This window comes from Odocoileus virginianus, chromosome 13 (genome assembly GCF_023699985.2).
Source record: "Odocoileus virginianus isolate 20LAN1187 ecotype Illinois chromosome 13, Ovbor_1.2, whole genome shotgun sequence".
NCBI lineage: Eukaryota > Metazoa > Chordata > Mammalia > Artiodactyla > Cervidae > Odocoileus > Odocoileus virginianus.
In genome coordinates this window covers 37,602,970-37,626,606 of record NC_069686.1, presented here as the reverse complement: position 1 = coordinate 37,626,606, position 23,637 = coordinate 37,602,970, and the positions used below count along the sequence as shown (strand labels likewise).

General features: G+C 41.1%; 1 protein-coding gene across 1 annotated transcript in view; it reads left to right on the top strand.

Annotated features, from left to right (window-relative positions):
* Positions 1–23: 23 nt before the first annotated feature.
* The window catches only part of LYPD6 (LY6/PLAUR domain containing 6), a 125,090-nt gene continuing 101,476 nt past the window's right edge, over positions 24–23,637 (top strand). The window contains exon 1 of the mRNA XM_020880333.2: positions 24–234. The gene's annotated coding sequence lies outside the window, so the exon portion shown is untranslated. The remainder of the gene's footprint in view (positions 235–23,637) is intronic.

The following is a 23,637-nucleotide window of genomic DNA, read 5'->3' as shown; positions in this document are numbered from 1 at the left end:
CTGGGCGCGAGTGGGAGTGGCGCGCGCGCCCCCCGCCGCCCTGTCCCTCCCCGCCGCGCTCCCTCCCTAGTCCCCTCCCTCCCTCGCTTCCTCGCTCCCTCGCTCCCTCCTCGCACTCCCTGGCTCCGGCCGCGCGCTGGCGGGGCTCCGCATTGCACACTCTGGGGGCGCCGCAGTGTTCGTGGGATGGGGCAGCGGGCTGCCGCTGGCGGCCGGAATCCGCGTGCAGCCGGGGTGAGTAGAGGCTGGCTTCCCGGGAGAGCACAAAAGGAGAGGGGTTTCCTGCCAGCCTCCCGATCTACTGCGGGGCCTGGACCAACCACGGAGTGAGCTGAGTCCCTGCAACTGCCCTCTGCTAAGACAGTCCTTTACCCCCACACCCCCGGCCCCATGGTCGGCGGAGCTGAGATCCTCGCTTCGGCATCCCGCTCCGATGTTTTGCCTGCGAGTGGGCAGCCCGCACCGCGCGCAGCCTGGGCAAGTCCGGAGGGGCGTGTGTGTGTAGTGCCTGCGCGCTGGGGTGGGATGGAAATGTCAGGAGCTGCCAAGTTCAACGCTGGAGGAATCTTCCCCAAGAGTAATTCAGCACCTTCCCAGGGCCGAGCGTGCGTCCACCAGAAACTCCAGCCGGAGGGAGAACCCCGGGCGGCGGAGTGGCAGCACCCCACATGTTGCTGCGGGGTTGGCGGGGGTGGGATGGAGATGGGGGTGGGCGGTGGCCCGGCTTGCGCCCATCCCGAGCTGCTGCCGAAGGGGCGATGAGGTGGGGCGCTTCCAGCCGTTGCGCGAACGCCCAAGGCCCTCCGATCACCCACTCGCGGGGAGTTTTGCGAGTGGGTCATTCACCCACGGAGCCAGAGCTTCGCCTGGGCTTGACTTGGCGACCTGCTTTTCTCTCCAGTAAGAGCAGTTTCATTGATTATATTTGGATAAACAGTTTAGCTTAAAGCTGTGGTGGATCTATCTGACTCGCTCTGACTCCCCGCCGCAATCCCACTAGTTTCGCGCCCCCAGCTCCTGCCCTCGGCGTGGATCCTATTCCTCTCCGCGAGGTTCCAAACTCAATGTTTGGGCATGGCTGTATCCAGCGTGGGCCCCGGTATCTGAAGTGTCACAATGATTTGCCATTTCCTAGGGGATTTCAAAGACTTGTTATAATTTGGAGGAGAGAGAGGTGGGGGAGAGGAAAAATTGAGGAAGGAGCAATGTTTAGGAGGGGATTTTTTGGTAGAATAGCGTTGACCTACCAGAACATATGGCAAAAAGAATGTTAAGCTTCTCCCTCTGGTAACCTACCCAAGGTGTGACCTCCAAAATTCAATTTTCTTTGTGGGAGACTAGGGAGTTTAGATTCTCCAGGGGGAAGCTTATTTCTTGTTAAATTGACTTACGGTGACATCCACTCTGTTCTGTTCTACTCTGGCCAGCCATTTCAGATGCCTTGATATTATTAGAGCAATTCCCTTAAAGACATTACATTTTCTTTCAGTGAGAGGAACTCGAAGTAGCTCTTTAAAATTTTGGATCTGCACCTTATTTCTCTAGAAGACACTAATGGTTACTGTATATGTGCTCACGTGTACCAAGTTTGCAAAAGATATTTGTGCAATCGTCCATGAAATGGCTTAATACACATTTATGTTAAACCCATTTAAATGTAAAACATCTATCTGTTTTCAATTTTAGTTTCCACCTTGACCAAAGGCACCAGACTAAAACAGGACTTAAAAGAGGCTTCCTTGTTTAAAAAAGAGATTTTGCAGGACTCTAGTCATGAGAACAAACAGTAAGCTTTCTGAGCTTGTGGCACACAAATGCTGTTAAAAATTGTGAATTAATTTTTTTGGCTTAAAAACATCAGAAGTGCTTCCAAACCAGAAAAGGTAGTTACAATGCATGGGTCTACCTTTTGAAGCTGTCCACAGTCTTTATAAGATGAATGTTTATAGCACAGATGCATAAATGGGCTGATTATAGCAAATGATGCCAAGTAAAAAGCCATACTTTGCATCATGTTGTAAACTTCACAAGGCACGCTGAGATCTGCTATTAAAATATCTGTGAGGAAGTCATATTTTCATCACCCCTGTTTTACAGGTGAAACAACTGAAGCTCTCAGAAGTTGAGTACTTTTCCAAGGTGAATAGCAGAGTTCAAGTTTTTTCCCCAAGTTCTTCCCTCCGTTGCTCCCTTTCTTCCTTCTTTCATGCTGGGCTTCCTTATTTCCTGGCTTTAATTTCTGTACCTTTTTTTTTTTTTCAATCCATAGCTACGGGACCATTATGTACCATTCTCTAAAGGCTTTACCCTGCAAAGTACCACTTAGCTCCCACTACATGTGGGCTGATAAACATTTAGGGAGAAAGCTAATAATGGGTTTTAAGGAACTATGTTTTTCAAAGGGGCATATTATTTTTATTAATGAGTTGTTAAATATACAAGTAATCAAAACCCTGAAGAATGATGTCCTCATGGTGTTTGCGTGCTAAGTCGCTTCAGCTGTGTCCAACTCTGAGACCCCATTGGCCGTCGCCCGCCAGGGTCCTCTGTCCATGAGATTCTTCCAGGCAGAAATACTGGAATGGGTGCCATGCCCTTCTCCAGGGGATCTTCCTGAACCAAGGATCGAAACTTGTGGCTCTTATGTCTACTTCATTGGCAGGCAGGGTTGTGTGTGTGTGTGTGTGTGTGTGTGTGTTTAAGCACTCACACCCCTTGGGAAGCCCTGTACTTATGTTGTGTGCTAAGTCACTTTAGTCGTGTCCTCTTCTCGACCTTATGGACTATAGCCCTCCAGGCTCTTCTGTCCATGGGACTTCCTAGGCAGGAATACTGGAGTGGGCTGCCATGTCCTCCTCCAGGACATCTTCCCGACACAGGGATTGAACCCATGTCTCCTTGATTGCAGGCGGATTCTTTCCTGCTGAGCTGTCTGGTACTTAGGGTAGTACTTCAGAAAAATCTAGTGGCAGTGGCAGAGATGTTTGAGAAATACGTAGGTCTGCAACTCTGTAAGTAGAAACTCCTCATATGTTCAATAGACAATTACAGTGAAACTCTAATAAATGATTGTTTTGTTAGTGTCATTTGAATTTAAAAGAATTGAACAAAACATTACTTAAATAAACCCAGAACCACTCTGGGGGGGGACCCTACTTATCAAAAGTCCTCAAATCCTCATTAACTAGTTTACAAATGCAACAGAAGACATTGATTAAAGAGAAATCGTGTTTTTACTTGCATAGCTAGCAATAAGGAGCTTACAGCTATCTGCCTACATGATTATTTATTAAAAATCCATCATTTGCAGATCTTCTCTTGCCAAACTGTTGCTCAGGATATATTGCATAATATGTTGCATAATATTTATTAAGATGAGTAGAATTAATTTTGTTTGCATTAATGTAGGCATAAATATTTGAAGGGTCAGTTTACTAAATTAAGCCCATGAAGGGTGACAGATCCCAAGCATACTAAAAATGAGATAGCCAAAAATGAATGCGGACAAATTCTTGCAATGGATTCCCAAAATAACAATGAAAGACTCTTATATATTGTGAAATGAGAATTGTAGAAGTACCTGGCTTGCACTGTACCAAACATATACTCAGAGATATAAAAAGAGAACACAATGTAAATGAGTTCTTTGCTTCTGCTTTTGCTGAATAATATTTCTATACCCAGGCTTTCTCAGGCAGTAAATGCACTGTAAATAATAGATTGAGAAATGGCAAGGGCCGAGGATATTCTCGACCTAATCAACAGACTAGATACTAAATCTCCAAGATGGTCATCATCCAAGTGTGTTGAACCTTAGTGTATAAGTGACAGCTCTCCAGAGCATTGGCTAGAAGACTTGAGGGGCTCTTGTCAGGGGAGGAGTTTCAGGGAGGACCCTGGAGCCATGAAGCCAGATCCATGTCCCTATAGACAACTGTGAGATCAGTGTTTAACGTGAACATTGATTATAGTAATACAACTTATTTTGGAGAAAGTGGAAATCATATGTTAGAGTTTAAGAAGGGAATATATTTGTAGCTAAAGTGTTGCAGAAAGGATATATGTTTTTAAGCTTTCAGAAAGCTTGACTGGATTTCAAATCACGGTTCTCTCCCTGTTCTTGACTTTTGCGTTTGACCAAGAAACAAGAAACAAACTGGAGATAAATAGACACTTTTCTCAGTGGACAGGTAGGCTCTTCTGGGAACTAGTTTGGGGATGGCTTTATTTTAACTTTTATAAATGTCTACAAATGGTATGTAGTTCTTACAAGTAAGTGAAAACTATGCTTATAAAGTTGAACCATAGGAATAATTTAAAAGACAACCTAAATGGGAAGAAAAATAATAGAAGATTAAAGTTAAAATGGAAGATTGAAGATAAGTATACTTGGGAAAAGCAATCCCAAACACATTTGTAGGAGATGGTTTTAAACTCCATTCCCGTCAGCAGTCAAAATAGGTGGATAATATTCTCACAGCTCTCTTTTAAAAGATATGTCCACCAAGTTAAAGTCAATATTAAGAGAAGGATATAAAATTTTATATTAGTGTGCTCCTATTAAAAATGTGTAGTTGAGTAAGTTTGTATAAATTCCCTGTACTTATCTGTTCAGCTTTCTATATAGAAAGAAATGCGTCAGTACATTAATAGTAACTGTCTCTGAATATTATGAGATTATAGGGCTTCCCTTGGTGACTCAGGCAGTAACGAATCTCCCTGCAATGCAGGAGACCCGGGTTTGATCCCTGGGTTGGGGAGATCCTCTGGAGAAGGGAATGACTACCCACTCCAGTGTTCTTCATGCAGAATTCCATGGACAGAGGAGCCTGGCAGGCTACAGTCCTTGGGCCACAAAGAATCAGACAGGACTCAGCAACTAACAGTACCTTACGAGTGTGTATGAGATTACAAGTGTTTTTACTGTCTTCTTTTACTTAAGTACTTTCCAGATTTTCTTCAATGAACATGTATTGCTCTTAGTAAAAAAGTATTATGAAAATAAGATATAGTGTTGTAATCTCAGATTTTGTATAGTCTTAAGAAAGGCTCATCTGATTATCATTTTTATGTCTTCTGCAAATCTGTAGTTGAAAAAACTGCTTCTATTTTCCCCATGAATTCCCTATATATGAAAGGCAGCAAGTTTAATTTTTTTTTTTTTTTTTGTATTTGGTACTAAGAAAAAGTGTGACTGAAGATGAACACTGTGCTTTCTTTAGATAATGAGAATTGGGAAATGAAAAGACGTTCCGTTTTTGCCATAATTATCAGGATATAGGAGAAGAACATGGCAACCCACTCCAGTATTCTTGTCTGAAGAATTCCATGGACTAGAGGAGCCTGGTGGGCTATAGTCCATGGGGTTGCAAAGAGTCAGACATGGCTGAAGTGACTTAGCACACATGTAGGCACACTACCCTCTTCCCTGGGAGAAGGAAATGGCAACCCACTCCAGTATTCTTGCCTGGGAAATACCGTGGACAAAGGAGCCTGGCAGGTTACAGTCCATGGGTCACAAAGTCAGACATGACTTAGCGACTACACCACCCACCACTGTCAGGATATGATGAACCAAGTTAATGGAAGCTGATATCTCTTGTACCAATTGTATTGACAAAGCTTCCAGGGTCCCATAAGGGATGTGCCCAGTTTTCAGAATCATGGCCCTCAAAGAAGCCCAATGTATAATTTTCTCACTAGATAATTTTAGTTTTCTCTCAGTCTACTCATAATATATAACTGGTGACTAGTTACCATTAAAGAATAGGCTAATTGACGTTTTTACCCTCTTGAGGTTGCTGCAAAGGAAGAGCTAGACAGATAGCAGAAGTCAAATTCTCATGCACGCAGTTACAAATACAGTGAACTTGGATTATTTTTCATGAAAATAAAAAACTAAAACACATCTGTTGATATTTGAAAGCAAGGGGGTTCAGACAGGAAGTAATAAGCTCAAAGACTATGTGTTAATAATACCTCTATCTCCTCTCCTACATCCCAGTCACTCATCTTTACTCTCTGTTTCACCAAGAGAGGATGAAGGCTAAGGTTAAAAAAGATTCCAAAAAACATTGAGGTGTATGCATAAATGATTACTACATAATGGTCTGTTGGCAAAACAGAAGCACTACAGAAGCATTGGGTGTGAAATCTTCATCTTTTCATAGACCTTTTAAAAGCCATGGATATAAGAATTCTTAAAGCCAAGACTGTCCTATGTCTGACATTTAAACAAGTATCTCTAAGCATTCTAAATGATTAAATACAATAGAGTTAATGTGTTTGGGCAGTAGTATTTGGGGTGAACATTTTCAAAAATATATTGCTTAATATTTTTATGCTCTAAAAAGCAGGATAAATAAAGATTGCATTGTTCTTATTTCCCTCCTTAAAAAGTACCAAATAGTATATAAACTAGCAAATGTACACATTGTTTCCATCATGATGTCTAGAAATACTTGTTTCTTTATGCCATTAAAGCAATTTAGATAATATATACACTTACTTGCACTTATAATAATAGCATTTATTACTCTACTTATTATTTGTATGGCTTTTCATCTACAGGACTCTACCTGCTTATGAGGGATTATTGTTAGTTTTCCATTGGCAGAGAGAGCAGTGTAGAACAACCTTAGAAGCCAGGAATCTCCCCACGTAATTCCAGCCCCATCATTTGCCAGACCTTAGGCAAGTGTGTCCTTAGGCAAATTATATAGTTTCCTCCAATTTAACTGGTTACTATTAACTAGCTGACTGACCTTTAGCAAGTTAGGCACCCAGTGTCTGGGCTTCATTTGCTTCAACTATAAAATCAAGGGGTTGCACTAATTAAATTCCCAGGTGAGTAGGAACCAACATATATTTTTTGACATTTAAAACTACCCAGTAATACTGATCTAATGAAACTGTGACTTAATATTGGCATTTAGAAGAAACTAAGTTAAGAAGACAGAGTTCTTGGAGATCTGTAATAAGAAATCTTAAACATCTAGCATATCTCCCTGGAATTTGTTCTTTTCTTACTATGTAGATCCTTCCTGTTCTTTGACTTGATTATCCATGTAGAATACATTTAATTTCTTAGAATTTTTTTTGTCTTAAAGATAGAAAAGTTGACTCTGAAGTGTTCTAAAAATATTAACTCTTAAAAATACTGACTTTAATAGAAGTAATATTTTGCATTTATGTAGGGTCTTTCCATACAAGATCAAAGGAATGATATTAGAAATACATGGTTTTTCTTTTATGTATAACTTCATAGAAAGATTTTCCTTGATGGAATTTTCTTTTAATTCATATTCCCAGTCACCCAACTGAATGAATCCACAGAAACTTTTGTAGCAGTTCTAACTTGTTCTTGGTCAGATGTGTCCTTGGTCAGGAGTGTCCTTTCATCCATTAGTTCCCAACTGACAATTCTTTTTAATCCTTCAAGGCCTAGTTCAAATGCAGCCTTCCCAAAGAAGTCTTTTCTCTTGATTTGCATCAATGTACATTTTTCTGTTTTACTTATACCTGTATTTCATGGTAGCATACTGATTTTTACATTCTAGCTTATTATATACATCATTTCTTATTTCTGTTGAATGCTTGCATGAGTACATTGTCTTGTACAGAGTAAGCCTTCAATGAATGTGTTGAATAGACTTAATGCTTTCATAGAGAAAAAGCTATAAAGTTTAGGGATGGGCTGAGGGGAAGGGAGGAGGAGGAGAGGGAATTGCCGAGGATAGATTTAGATGGAAAAGATAGGTTGTGGTTTTGTGTGTACTGTGTGTACTGTGTGTACTCAGTCATGCCTGACTCTTTGCAAGCCCATGGACCATAGCCTATCAGGCTCCTCTGTTCTTGGAATTTTCCAGGCAAGAATACTGGAGGGGGTTGCCATTTCCTATTCCAGGGGATCTTCCCAACCCAGGGATTGAACCAGCATCCCTTGAGTCTCCTGCGTTGGCAGGTGGGTTCTTTACCACTGGTGCCACCAGGGAGGCCCCTTTGGCTTCGCAGTTTATGACGATTGCCATGTACCTCTAGTCCTTGAGTGACTGCCGAAATGCTGCCGACTGTGACCGTCCTCCTCAAAGACCCGCCCTTGCTTTTGTTTCCTAGGAATGCGCGCTAGGTATTGAGGGTCTTTACAGACTCTAAGCCATCAATCACTGTGACTAGGACTTGGGAACCTTAGATAAGCCATCTGCTCACCTGAAAATAAAAAGCTGGCTATTTCACACTTTCATCCTAAGCTGTACCATGCTTTTTAGAAGTGTATAAAATTAATTTCTGCTAAACAGAAAACAACAGAAAAGTTCAAGGAAGAAAATAATCGTTTCTTGTCAGCCACATTTAATTATTCATTTCTTACTACCTTATTAGCATTCTTTTTCTCTAGGTTACATTTTGGCTACCTGGCTATATGTATCTAGTGTATGTTCAATGTGTTTGATCTTTATCCTTAATAGAATAAAACAGAAGACAATATATAAAACTTGCCATATATAGGTAAAGATACACAAAATCCTTCTTGGCTGTTGAAAACTCTTTGAATGAGTTTTCAACACATAATTAGGGCTGATGCTTTTTAAATAGAGAACCAGACAAGGCTAGATCTGTTTAATCTCAAATAGCCAGGGTTCTTCTTCCTGTTCCATTGTCATATGTTGGAATCACAGCCAGCTGACTTAAAATGTTGTTTTAGGTCCGTCTAGTAAAAGCTATCATTTTTCCAGTAGTCACATATGGATGTGAGAGTTGAACTATAAAGCTGAGTACTGAAGAATTGATGCTTTTGAACTGTGGTGTTGGAGAAGACTCTTGAGAGTCCCTTGGACTGCAAGGAGACCCAACCAGTCCATCCTAAAGGAAATCAGTCCTGAATATTCATTGGAAGGACTGATGCTGAAGCTGAAACTCCAATACTTTGGCCACCTGATGTGGAGAACTGACTCATTGGAAAAGACCCTGATGCTGGGAAAGATTGAAGGCGGGGGGAGAAGGGGTTGACAGAGGATGAGATGGTTGGATGGCATCACAGACTCAATGCACATGAGTTTGAGTAAACTCCAGGAGTTGGTGATGGACAGGGAGGTCTGGTGTGCTGCAGTCCATGGGGTCGCAAAGAATTGGACACAACTGCACTACTGAACTGACGTGAGACGTGGCTGGATTAGCATCAACTCCACCCAGTTCTGAGAAACAACTCAGGGTTCATTTTCTCCTGGTGCCAATAGTGTTATTCTTTGGTGGAACCAAACCAGGCAAGTAAAAACCAACAGGATTCAAAATAAAGTTTTTCCCATCAAAGCTGTTCAGAAGCTCAGCTTTCTAAATGACAGGCAATGTGTATCCTGTAATGGAGTAGCAGTTTAAAGAGAGGTACTGTTTGTAATGTACTTTCTTAGCTTGGAAACTATGTCATAGAGACCATTGTTAAAGGGGGTAATTTTCAGCTAGGTTAAACAAATTTAAGAAATGTTGAAATGCTATAGCACCTACAAGACATTGTAGGCAAATGGATAAACTCATTTCCTACAGCTTCTGGGCAGTTTAACATTGCTCGAGGGCTTCACATCTCTCCTGGAACAGTGTACTGAATAAGGTTGAACATGGGAAATGGGAAGCAGAAAAAGAGTACAGAAAAAAAGGAGCTGGAGGACTTACAATAAGGAAAGGATCGCCTACTTTATAACCAATTGAAGAAAACTTTCCAGTCCTATCTCATTCCAATCTTATCTGGGGAAGCCCTAAAATAAACAAATAAAATTGAAAAGAGCTACAAAGTTCTGTCTGCCTTAGGTTATCTTGTGTTCCTACCACGTCCTCCATTAGGGCAATTCTGGTGCTGAGTCATAGTCTCAACTCTAGGGTCTAAAAGAGCACTGTTAAAAGGCCTCCCTGAAGATTTCTCTGGTGGTTCAGGGGTTAAAACTCTGTGCTTCTAATACAGGGGGCACAGGTTTGATCTCTGCTCTGGGAACTAAGATCTCACTTGTTGCAAGCTGCTGCTGCTGCTGCTAAGTTGCTTCAGTCGTGTCCGATTCTGTGCGACCCCATAGATGGCAGCCCACCAGGCTCCCCTGTCCCTGGGATTCTCCAGGCAAGGCACGGCCATAAAAACAAAAATAGCTTCCCTGAGGGAAGCACATGTTGGCCAATCAATGAATCCAGCATATTGGTCAAATAGGCAAGTAAAAGTTGAGGGAATCAGAGTCCAAGGTGATCGAGATAGAGATACAGAAGAGGCAATGATTTTGTTGTGAGGTATGGGTGGAAACAAAAAGATGTTGGGATCTTCACTTATTTCCCACTTTTAATTTAAGCGCTCATCTAGCTATTTGCTGAATTATCAACCACTAATTCCTTCCTATCAAGGCTATGGTTTTTCCAGTAGTCATGTATGGATGTGAGAGTTGGACTGTGAAGAAAGCTGAGGGCCGAAGAATTGATGCTTTTGAATTGTGGTGTTAGAGAAGACTCTTGAGAGTCCCTTGGACTGCATCCTAAAGGAAATCAGTCCTGGGTGTTCATTGGAAGGACTGATGTTGAAGCTGAAACTCCAATATTTTGGCCACCTGATGCAAAGAGCTAACTCATTTGAAAAGACCCTGATGTTGGGAAAGATTAAAGGCAGGAAGAGAAGGGGACTACAGAGGATGAGATGGTCAGATGGCATCACAGACTCGATGGACATGAGTTTGGGTAAATTCCAGGAATTGGTGATGGACAGGGAGGCCTGGCATGCTGCAGTTCATGGGGTCACAAAGAGTCGGCCACAACTGAGTGACTGAACTGAACTGATTCCTTCCTGGGTTTTGGCCAAGCCAGTTAACTTCTTTGAATGTCTCTTTTCTCATTTGTAAAATGATTGTACATGCACTTCTAGAGCAGGGTCTGCAGGAAGAGATACTGGTTCCTTGGGATGTTTGGGGGGGGTGGGGAAGTACAATGGTCAGAAATGTTTGGGGTGCAATGGGTTAACTGCTTTTCAACTGCAAGACTTTTCAGAACTTTTTAGTAAGTGAATGATCATTCTACATATCTGAAAGGAGGTATACTCTTCAGTGAATCCCAAACCTGTTTGCCAAGGGGACCCATTTAGAAGGTGCATCTTTTGAGTCAGTGTTCTGTGCAATACCAAATACTGGATTAGCTGTTGCCTGAGGTTCTTCTCAGTTTTAAATTCTGTGAATGTACAGCTATGTAGTATATCTTTCTTTCTGTTTCTTTTCTAGCTAACTCATTGCCTCTCATCTTGAAGAATTTCTGTGTTGTATAAACCTTTTGATCAAAAATGTACTCTTAGAAAAATCCCTGCATCTACTTTGAGATCACATTGAGATAGTGCAAACCTGCAAGCCATGCACTTTCCCCAAACTTGTATATTTTAGATGAAATAAAGTCACAGGCAGTCAGAACACAAATAACAAATTCCCCCAGTACACACACCCGGACAAAAATATTGAAATGTTTATTAATAGAAAGAATAGAGAGGGGATAATATTTCACAAAGGAACAATTTATAAAAGACCCAGATCTCATCCTGGCAGAGGCATTTCTGAGCAAAGCAGTGCAATTAATCTCAGAGTTGTAGCATAAAGATGAAGTGATGAATACTGAAGGTATACAAAATGTGCAGTGTCCTTCCCCTCCTCTTCAGGATTACAGGCAACGTCTAGCACACCTCTCTTCACCAGCACCAGTCTTGGGCTTTCTATTTGGCTCCTGCCAGATTCCTCCTTTGCTGGATGAGGAGCTGGTAAAAGGTAGGGTGATTTGGGGAGGCAGAGGCAGCAGGAGTCCAGGGTGCAGCATAGCTGGTTCTGGATCCTTGTGCTGAAGTACCTCCCCTTTCAGAGGTTGTTAGCAGTCCGGGGTAGTAGGGGGAAACCGGACTTAATTCTGGGTTAGAAAGAAGTAATAAGGATTCACAACATTTTTTTTTTTTTTCATTTTGTCATCATTGCACTTTGTGAATTCTCTGGAATTAGAATTAATCCAAACCTCTGCAGGTAACCCACAGCAGACAACCTTCAGTGGGCTCTGAATTTAGTTCTCTTTCTGTGTTTTTAAAGAAATGATTTATTAGATAATGTTAGGATACAAAAGCCAAAATAGGATAATAATTTCTCTTTTACAATTAAATTTACATGTGGCACTATTTCTAAAGTTTGGTTGTCTCTCCTCCACCCTTATTTAAAACTTTTAAGAATATTTGTCAAATGTTCTGTTATTTGAATTCAGGTTTATCTCTGATGAAACATCAATATTCCTATTTAGTTTTTCTTGTTAAAAGAATTGGAATTAGTTGTATGCATTTAATTATATTTTTAAACTCTAAATTGAGGTTTGAAATTTGGTAAAGAATTTCTAACTATTTTTTCCCAAGTGATAATACACATACTATGATATTGGCTTGACTCATAAGACTCATGTTTCCACATCTTTTTGAGTTGTCTCACTGAGAATTCCAAGTGGCACTGTGCCTAGATTTTTTAATTCAGCTTTCTCATATTTAGAGGCTGTCTTTTCTCTTCCCTTAAACATTTGAGCAGCACTTTAGTTCATTGCATATTGCAAGCACTGGCACAAACTAGATACTCAGCAGATATCTAATGAGAAAGAGTCTTCCTATTCTATCAGTGTTTGCTGAATAAATAAAACAGATTAGTTAATGAGCAGTGCTTCCTGTAACTGTCACCACTGTCATGCCAGTAATGTAACCATTACCTACTATACAGACTGTTTTTCTTAACAATTAAAAGTAAATTTTTTATAACCTGCCAACATAATGCTAATTAGTGTTTAATGTTCATTTTCCTGTTTCAGAAGATACACAGATAAAAGAATTCCACTTAAAAAGTTTTGTACAGGTTTCACCAAACCAAACAGATCTAGCTGGTTCTGTACTGCGGCAGCTCAATGAAGTCTGGAGGAGACCTGAGTCTTCTCCCATAGGAATGAGATGCTCTCTGCGGGACTGAACCCAAGGGCTTTCAAATCCCTGAGTAGGGTTTGCTTTGGCATGCTACAGCATTTCCCCTTTGGAATGCTCAGTCAGTTTAGGTATGCTGATTTCCATAAAGCTTTTGGCATAAAGTTTGAGTCATCTTTTGTGAAAAAGAATCTCGTTTGCATTGGGTCTGTACTTGATTATTGATATTGTATAGGCTGTGCTGTGGATGTGTAGAAAGACTAGGTATTTTTTAGACTTCTTGACTAGTAAGTCTCCTTTGTTAAAGATTAGTTGTTTGAAAAAGAAAACAGACTCATAGGTATAGAGAAAAAATACTAGTGGTTACCAGTGGAGAGAAGGAATGGGGGAAGGGCAAGACAGGGGTAGGGAATGAAGAGATACAAATTATTATGTATAAAATAAATAAGCATAGTCAAGGCTGTGGTTTCTCCAGTAGTCATGTATGGATGTGAGAGTTGGACTATAAAGAAAGCTGAGCACTGAAGAATTGATGCTTTTGAACTGTGATGTTGGAGAAGACTCTTGAGAGTCCCTTGGACTGCAAGGAGACCCAACCAGTTCATCCTAAAGGAAATCAGTCCTGAATATTCATTGGAAGGACTGATGCTGAAGCTGAAACTCCAATACTTTGGCAACCTGATGCAAAGAGCTGACACATTGGGAAAGACCCTGATGCTGGGAAAGTTTGAAGGCAGGAGGAGAAGGGGACTACAGAGGATGAGATGGTTGGATGGCATCACGGACTCAATGGACATGAGTTTGAGTAAACTCCAGGAGTTGGTGATGGACAAGGAGGTCTAGTGTGCTGCAGTCCATGGGGTCACAAAGAGTCGGACACGACTGAATGACTGAACTGAACTGAAATAACCTGCAAGGTTATATTGTTCAACACAGGGAATATAGGCAATATTTCATAATAACCATAATGCAGTAAAACCTTTAAAAATTATGAATCACTCACTATGTTGTACACCCTAACATATATTGTACATCAACTATACTTCAATAAAGAAAAGAAATGAGAGGGTATATAGCCGTCTCTTTTGAAACAGGATTGAGGGAAAGTTCCTCTTTTCTCTGTTGCATTCCTCCAATATCTGTAATTCCCTAACAGTTTGTCTAGAACATTACCAACAGCATCACTTGGCAAAGTGGAGTTGATTTATTAAAAGAACTTGTTTATTTTAATAATCAAGCTAATGACAAAATAACTCAAATGACTTATTGGGGGCTTGTTATAGAAGTTGATTTTATTTGCTGTAATTTACCCGACAAATGACAGTATTAAGGTTCCCTTTTCCATCTTTTTTTGAGCAGGTGTTTGTGTCATTTGGGGGGCAGCACTTAAAAAATTCTCTCTTATTGGTGACTTTGAGAATTGTTCACACTTGAGTAGATTATAAACTTAAGTTTGAATAATGTTGAAATCTTTAAAAAATAGTTACATCATTTAATATTACATCAACGCTGTCTATGTTTAACAAGTCCAAAAATTTGAATGGCTAAATATTTTATACTTGCCAGTGCAAACATGGTGATAATCAGGCAACTAGTACTTCTTTTCTGGGCCCTACCCAAGATATAAATAGAAAGGGTAAGATAGGGCAACTGTCTTCATGGAACTCGGGATGTCTTCTCCCTCTGTCTCTTTAAATATTTGAGAAATAACTCATGCCAATTACAGTTCATAGTGAGAATGCAATAGTGAGTGAAATAAGGAAAAGTCTCTGGGGATAAAGCAATAAATAACTCTCACAAAAATCCCTGTCTGCATATTTCTTACATTCTAGAGGGTTGGGGCAGAAGATAAGGACATAAATAAGAAAATATGCAGCATGCCAAATGATGCTAAATGATATGGAGAAACTAAAGTGGAGGGAGGGAGAAAGGATGTCAGAGGTGAGCTGGAGGCAGTTGATAACTTAAAGTTTGGTGGCCATAGAGGCCCCACTCAGAAGGTGTCACATGAGCATCTGGACTAGGTTAGGGAGAGAGCCTTAGGGACCTGTGCAAGAAGGGCCTTCCAGGCAGAAATGCAAATGACTTTTGGCATCATGAAGTCATGGGCTCTCAAAACAGCAAGAGACCAATGGTGGGAGTGGAGTAAGCCAGGAAGAGAGGAGTGTAAGGTCAAAGACAAGAGGGCAACCCTTCCATCAGGCACAGTCTTAGAAGATGTTTTCCTTCTTCCCTCTCTCCTTTTCTTTCTTTCTTTGGACTGAGAGAGCTGGGCCATTGGAAGAATTTCCACCAAGGAGTGACCTGATTAGATGTATGATTGGGAAGGAGGGGACAAGGCTGAGGGAGGCTATTGCAACAATCCAGATGACTTTGGTTTAGATCAACAGGGGGTGGAGGTTGCAGCCCAGGTGGTGAAAGGGGGCATCCTTTGTCTGTTTGAAAAGAATGGAGGAGATAGGATTTACTGAAAGGTAGGGTGTGGGGCATGAGTGAGGAAGCCGGGTCAAAGATGGACCCAAGGTTTGGGATCAGAAAACTGAAAGGCTAGGATTGTCACCTACTGAGATAGGAGGGCTGAGGAGGAGCAGTTTTGCAAGAGGAGCCCATCACCCAGAGACACCTTGCATTTGAGATGCTTATCAGGCTTCCACGTGGAGGCAGTGAGTTGGTGGTTGGGGATATGACTGTGAGTTCAGGAGAGAAATCTGGGCTGAAGATATAATTGGGGGGCTTCACTCTCTCTGTAAAAGCCAGGAAACAGGAGCTAACCCCTATGAGTGAGGGGATCAGATTGGTCTGTCAGGGCAGAATGAGGATAGTTAAGTGACCATTATAAGGTCCTTTATTTTTTTGCTACACCTACTGACAGTAGTGAGGAATATGTGGGCCAGAAGAGATGAAGCAACTTTCATGGAAAGTGTAAAAATGGAACTGGTCTTTGCAAATGGATGATATTTGGAGGGTTAGAAATGACGAAGGGAGGGCATTTGGTTAAAAGATAAGAGAATTAAACACTGGCCCCTTAGCGAGAAGGTAGTAAGGGGAAACTTACCAAGTTCAGGGTAGAATTTTCTCACTAGTGGGAGGGGTGAGAATTATAGTCTGTATTCCATCTATTTCCCAGGGCCACGATATGCACATGATAGAGTCTTGAGTCTCATTAAAATCTTGAGTGTTTCTTGACACTTAAGCAACAGCTTCTTCCCCTTATCCTTGCAGCTGGTGCTGCCTTATATTTTGAGTAACTTGAAACTGACATGTGGGGAATTTTAAGTACATATGTTATCAAAACAGATGTTTCACAGACTTTATAGACTATCGGGAGGTCAGCTCGTCTTTCAGAAAGCAGCTTGGAGTGAATTTAGTCCCTCTCATAATTTTATGTTCTCCAAAGTCACTGTGTGGGAAATTTTAAATTTATTAGCAACTTTCTCTTGTTCTTGAATCTTAGATAGCAATTTCAGTAAGTTGGAAAAAAAATTGTATGCTGCGTTACGTAGAGGCAGATATTGAATGACTTTACTTGCCTGGTGATAAATCTAAGGCTTGTCAGTATTTTAATGCTTTCATTGGAACTTTGGAGTCATGTTCTATAAAGGAAAAAAAAAAGACCTCTGCCTTCTTTCTTGATGCAAAATGATAATTAAAACAAAAGTGACCGTAAAATAATACAAAGGATGCGAACTTCAGAGCAAATGGTGAGAAAAATTTTGCCTCTTGTTCCCTCTCCTACTTTTTAGTAGAATCTAGATGAGGATCAAGTCTCATTTTTATTCTGGGTAAAAGTTTCTCATGAAGTTGGGAAAGCTGAGGACTTTGGCAGAACTCCCTGAGGTAAGAGCAAGTTATACATTTCTTTGTTCATTTTGCTTAAAGAATGCCTTTAAAACAGCATGGTGTTAGTGGTTTGGCATAACCAGGTGTGACATTTCTGTATCCCCACTTTTTCTCTGGGTTTCAGGGAGGTTCAGAGCGGAGCTCCCCTAGGTGTTTGGTGGCTCAGACAGTAAAGAATCTTCTGGCAATGTAGGAAACCCAGGTTCAATCCCTGGGTCAGGAAGATCCCCTGGAGAAGGGAATGGCAACCCACTCCAATATTCTTGCGTGAAGAATTCCATGGACAGAGGAGCCTGGAGAGTTACAGTCCCTGGGGTCGCAGAGAGTCGGATACGACTGACCAACTAACACACACAGGTGTTGGCAGGAGAGTGGTGATCAGTGAGCAGCTCAGTGGGCTGAACACTGTCCAGTAGAATGTTCTAGTCTCTTCTGTGGTGACAGAAATATTCTGTGTCTGCACTGGTCAGTATAGAAGCATTGACCACATGTGGCTACTGAGTTCCTGACATGTGGCTGATGCAGCTGAGGAACTGAATTTTAAATTTTATTTAGTTTTAATCTACTTAAACTTAAGTGGCCACATGTGGCTAGTGTCTGCTGAATTGGACAGCACAGCCAAGTTGATGGTGGGTCTTGGGCTTCCTGGAGCATGGAGTGGGCAGGTGCCCACCCTGTCCTTGCTGGGGCCTCTCCACCACCCTATGAGAGGTCCATAAGCAGATCTTTCTTGTCCAGGTGCAGCCCCCATGGTAACTTCTAGTGACTGGACTAGGCCAGGACTTCATGACATACCTCCTCCCCATCCCTCATGGAAGTGGGGAGAAGGAATATAGAAAGGCAGAGTGATGCTGGAAGAGATAAGTCATTGTTACAGTCCTTTGGTACTAGACCTTTGGTGCCAGAAAGTATGATATTAAGAATAGCCTATTTAAATCATGAAATATTTTATAACTGATTATGATAGAGAGTTATCCTGGGGTAATATTTAGAGGTAATGTTGTGAGATAATCATCTCACTAGTTATTTGAAAGTAAGGGTTCTGTGGGGGACCCACTTTCTTTCCCGGAGGATGGTTGCTTAATTATAAGCAGTGCTCTTAAGGTTTTTTTCATTTTTATTTTAATTAATTTTTTATTTTCTTCTGTTTAAGAGATCATTTTAATAATTCTTCCTTTATGAATATTATACTTTTTGTGAATAAGATTTACAGAATATATATATATATATAAAGCATTTCTTTAAAACATTTTTTATTGGAGTCTAGTTGATTTACAGTATGTTTCTACTTCATAGCAAAGTGAGTCAGTTATACATATATTCACTCTTTTTTAGAATCTGTTCCCATACAGGTCACTACAGAATATTGAATAGAGTTCCCTGTGCTACAACGGTAGGTCCTTATTGGTTTTCTATTTTATATATAGTAGTGACCCCGTGGGCAGAAGAGCCTGGTGGGCTATAGCCCCTGGGGTCACAGAGCGTCGGACACGGCTGAGCGGCGAAGCGCAGCACAAGCGCAGTGTGATGTGTCAGCTCCAGTCCCCCAGTTTATCCCCCACCCCATACCCCTTGGTAATCATGTTTGTCTTCTACATCGTGATTCTATTTCTGTTTTCTAAATAAGTTCATCTGTATCATTTCTTTTTTTACACAGTGGAAGTTTCTTTCTTCTATTATTTTAAAATATTTTTATTTTAAAATTTTTATTTCATTCATTAATTTTAATCTTTTGCCCATGCCAGATAGCATGTGAGATCCTAGTTCCCTAACCAGGGATTGAACCTGTGCCCTCTGCACTGGCAGTATGGAGTCTTAACCACTGAACCACCAGGGAAGTCCAATTTGTACCAGTTTTCTTTCCTTTTTTAAAATTCCACATCAAGGAATACACACACACACCACTGGTATTTATATGAAAACACATAGCAGACATTCAATAATCGACTCTTTAAAACTTTCATTTTAAAATTAATAGTGTGTTACTCTGTGGTGGGGATTACTAAGGAGAGGGATACAGAGCACAGGATATTAACATGACTAAGTTAGGGCCACTGTTGGCCAAGAAGAAGGATTGAGTGTGTGACCAGGACCCCAGTAGGCCCAGTCTCAGAACTCTCAGTTGGGATGTTGATGTTATGACACATACCTCATTAAAATGATACTCCTGAGTCCTGATGGGTGATAGGCGAGAGGAGGAGAGCTTTTGCCTCTCAACAGTCAGTGCTCATTTCAGAAGAATTCCGCATACCAGCAGTCTTCCCACTGCAGTGAGGAGCCGTCCATTTTGAATTTGTGGAGAAAGGTTTTTAAAAAGATTTTTTGATTGGTATTTCTGTGGTCATTCTGTCACTCTTACTCATAAAACCAAATGGAGCCTGCGTGCCAGGGACTATGCTTCAATTACTGTCTAAATGAGGAGGAAAAATCTGTGTAGATGGATGAAGAAAACTAACAATAAAACATGCTGTGAGAGAGATCCCAGATGAGTGTCAGGCAGTGAACGCGTATCTGCTGCACTTGTCCTCAAAGACATAAAGGGCCGTCAGGTGGAAGAGGTACCACACTTCCCCTCTGGGGCTCCAGAAGGCAAAACCGGTGGTTATTTTCTAACTAAATAAATGATTTTGAAGGCCTGTTTGTGCAGAGCCCTCTGGTGAGGGAGAATAATTTAGGAGTGGAAAGCTGAGCAGAAGATGAAGATGTGACTGTGGCTGCCAGTTGTGGGGAAATTCATTTAAGCCGAGAGAAGAGAAAACTTCAGAAAGTAGAAGAGGCCACATGAGCAGATTAGTCCCCTTTGGTGCAGGGGTCCCCAAAGAGACTTCCTGCATCTTGAATGGGGACGAGGGAATGCATGCTGCTAGAGCATGCATGCATGCATGCGTCTGTGCTCAGTCATGTCTGACTCTGAGACCCCATGGAGCATAGCCCACCTGGCTCCTCTGTCCATGGTATTTTATGGGCAAGAATACTGGAGTGGGTTGCCATTTCCTTCTCCAGGGATCTTCCTGACCCTGGAATTGAACCTGTGTCTCCTGCATTGGCAGGTGGATTCTTTAATCACTGTACCACCTGGGAAAGAGGGGACTAGTGCTGCTGGAGCAGGGGTCAGCAAATTACTGGCCTTGAGCCAGATCCTTTCCCTACCCCCTTTTATAAATTTTTATCAGGACCCAGCCATGCCAGTTAAGTGGACAGGGCTGCATTCATGTTATAACCATGGAGGTGAGTAGTGACAAGACCACGTGACCTACAAAGCCTAGATTATTTACTATCTGCCCCTGTATAAAAAAAGTTTGAGGGTCCTAAAGAGGGTTGCATACAGTGATATGTAAAATCCTTTCTAATTCTCCAAATGTAAGGGATTGAGAGAGAATGCCATTGGATTGGCAGAGGGATTGACAGAGAAGGCCATTCCATATGACCACTTGGGCAGATCTCAAGAGGAGTAAGTCAGTGTACCTGGGATGCTGCCAACAGACTCATTCCAACACCCATTCATTTGCTCATTCATTCATTCTTTTTGCCTCCAAAATGCTGTTGGCCAGTGTAGACAGTAAACTGAGCCATTTTCTGCCTGCTCTTGGTAAAGTAAGCACAAATTCTGGCATGAGCTGTTGGCATTTTGATAAGAACTTGCCCGTATGGAAATACTCATTAAGTTCACTGTTTATAATCAAGTTTTATGGAGTTATTTTATTTTAAGTATAATAGTTTCACCTAGACACAACTTAGAATTTATTCACGTGTTTGGTTTAATCGTAGGATGTGAGAAATGGTTGTTCTAAAATGAAAACCTCACTGTATTGGCAGAAGATGCAGCTCCCGGTGTTAAGAATAGGATGTACATTACTATTCATGCCTTTTTAATTGATTAGCCTTTAAGGCTTCTGGAAGCCTTTAAAAGTTGTTTTGTCAACATTAGACCAGCTGCTGTGTAATTATAGTAGCTCTTCTTGCAGTTAAATTCTTTTAATAACGTGTTCAATCTGCCGATGCCAAAGTGCTTTGAACCTGTGATATATACTATAGAGAGCTTTTGTTTTTACTTACAGATGGTTGGTGCCGTTTTCTGGGCAACTCTGTAGAATTTTCACGGAAATTTTAAAGATGAATTACTTAAAATGGGAGGTAAATGAATCTGAACATCAGGTTCTTCCTCCCCCCTATAAAAATTGTTCATATGTGACTTGAATTTTGAACTTGACTCGAAACAACCTAAATATGCTCATTAAAATAAAATCTGCTCCTTGAGACATTTTAAAGGCTCTTTTCAAGCCTGACTCTAAAGCTTGTAAATCAAAGCTTTCTGGCACTGGTCAGATGATGGTAAAAGCAGTGGGGCTTGTGATAAAGAGCGTTGCTTAATGAGGAACCAGGCACGGTTGTTCTGCCCTCCATGCAGGACATGGAAGCTTCACTCAGAAAACCAAATTCAAATTTAGCAATGTGTTTTGCTATTTTTAAAAGGAGTTCTATCCTGAAGTCTGGCATGAGAAGGTATAACTAGGTAGGGACTGGTGTCCGAAAGATGCAAACAGAAGATTCTGGACTTCTTTCCTCCTGATCCACTCTCTTCCCTGCCCACTTTGTGCCCCATTTCTACGGACAGATGACACTGGTGCTTAAGGGAGGTGAGAGGTGCGGGTGGTGATGTGGGTGGCTATCGAGGTTGCTCCTGACAGCTCCAGCCTTTTGGGTCACTTCTTCCCTGTGGCATTTTAAGAGAAAAAGGCCAGGTAGCACCTGGAGGAACAAGAGACTGGAGACGGGGCCACGCTGGCTCCCTCTGGCCTCTGCCCGTTGTATGTTAAGGGATGCATCTATGTTGGTGAAAAACTGTGAAGTGAGTCCCTTATTCACCTGTACTCATCCTTTCCCTCCACTTTGTGGGGTAGCAGGGTTGGGAGAGAAACTGACACTTTACTGTATGAAAATGCCAATCTGATTCAAGATTAAGTAGGTGTTCAGGAGTATTAATAATCTGCTGGATCTGGGGAAGAAGTTCTGGACACTGTTGGCTTTTATAATGGTAGAGTCTGCTGAAAATTGTTTCTTCTGTTCATTTACTCAGGAACTGACAATTTGTTTGCCTTGGGAGCTCTTGAGCCCTGAGAATTGACAGGTTTGGGAGGTTTGAGAACCCATGGACAGTGAGATGTAGGGCATTTGTGTGTTTTGAAGTAGCTGTTGAAACTCTGTTCTGAAGAGAACTAGAGTTTGTTTAATTAAAAGTTGCCTAGATTAATTATATTTTTTCCTGTGGGACAAAGTTCATTCCTGGTAAATGGCTTCATCTTTTCAAAGGGATATTGAATGTTAATACAGGATATTTTTAATGTTTCAGACTGGTAGAATAGGCTACCCAGATGTGACCCACGAAAACTAGCATGAGTCTTAATGTTCTCTCTCTAAATATCAAAACTTGTTACTATCATTATGTATTTTTGATGATGTCACCTTTTGTGAAGGTACATAGTTTTCACTGATATGACAGGAATTAAATCTGCTTACCAGTATCAATTCCAATTCCTTGCATGAAACCTTGTCTTCTAATCAATCTTATCACATCAACATTTTACTTTCTTTCACCTACAATGCATATCACTTTAGCATTTTATGTGCTTTCTCAAAGTCTCACATATAGTTTTAGAAAATTAGAAACTTGGGAAATTTCTCAGAGCTGCAGAATTGTTCCACAGTCGACTCACATCATCTCGAGATTGCATTGAATCAGGGAGCGGAGATGTTGGGTTTAACTTCTCGTGCTAAAACTTGATAAGCACAAAGCTACATGGATATATATGTGCATATATACATACATGGGTGAGCAGTTACTAAAGAATCCCACAATCAGTGAGGCCAAGGACTTGTTCACACTTGGATGGCTTTGGAATCTTAGAGGTCTTTGCTTCTCAACCTACTCATCCCTCTAAGGCTCCTATTATATTCATAGGTACTCAGGCATTAAATCTTTTTATTATTTTTATCAAGTATTTGATTCTTATTTACAAGCAGTGAGTATCTAATTTTAACTCAAATATTTAATATTAACTAATAAAATAACTCAAATTAATTTAGAAAAATTTATTTTTCAAGGATTATCTTGTGTGTGGAGTAGAATGGATCTTTTTCTTACCCCTACCTTATTCTTTTTGGACTCTATAAGGATTTGTCTGTGCACCTGGGACACTGTGCTTAACTAAGAGTGCATTTTTATGGTGTTGGACTGTGTCACCTCTCCCTTAAATGAATAAATGGAGGATTAATTAAAGGAAGAACCAGTCAGTAAAACCGCTGGAAGACCAAGGCTATATAACTGGGTCTCACCAGCAAGGATTTGAATGTATCCAATATTCTCTTCCTATCTCTTGGTTTCTCTCACCTTGTTTTCATTCTTTCTTACTGCAGCCCAGGTGCAGAGAGGGTGACTTCAGATGCTCCTGAGATGTGTACCTCTCATAGTTTATGCCACCACGTGGGACTGACTCATGCTTTCTCTGTTCCCAAAAGCAGTAGTCCTGAAGAAGAGAGCTGATTGGCTGAGCCTAGGACAGATGTCAGCGTGGACCAATCAGCTGTGCCCTGGGTATTACCACATTGTACTTCTCATTGGTGGCTCCTTTTCTTTCAGCTGGTAAAAGGAGACTTAGTGTAGGCTGGGGAAGCTTGAAACACGTGAGATGTTTTCCTTCCTTCATTTGTGGGCACATCACCTTTTTCTCACCAACCATGACTACTGGCCTCTTCCAGATGCCTTCTTTTTCCTGTCACATCTGCCTTGCATGCCATTGCTTTTCATGGTTTAGTTAATGACCAGGGACAAGACATAGTGTGAATAGGAGAGTTCCTGGGTCAGT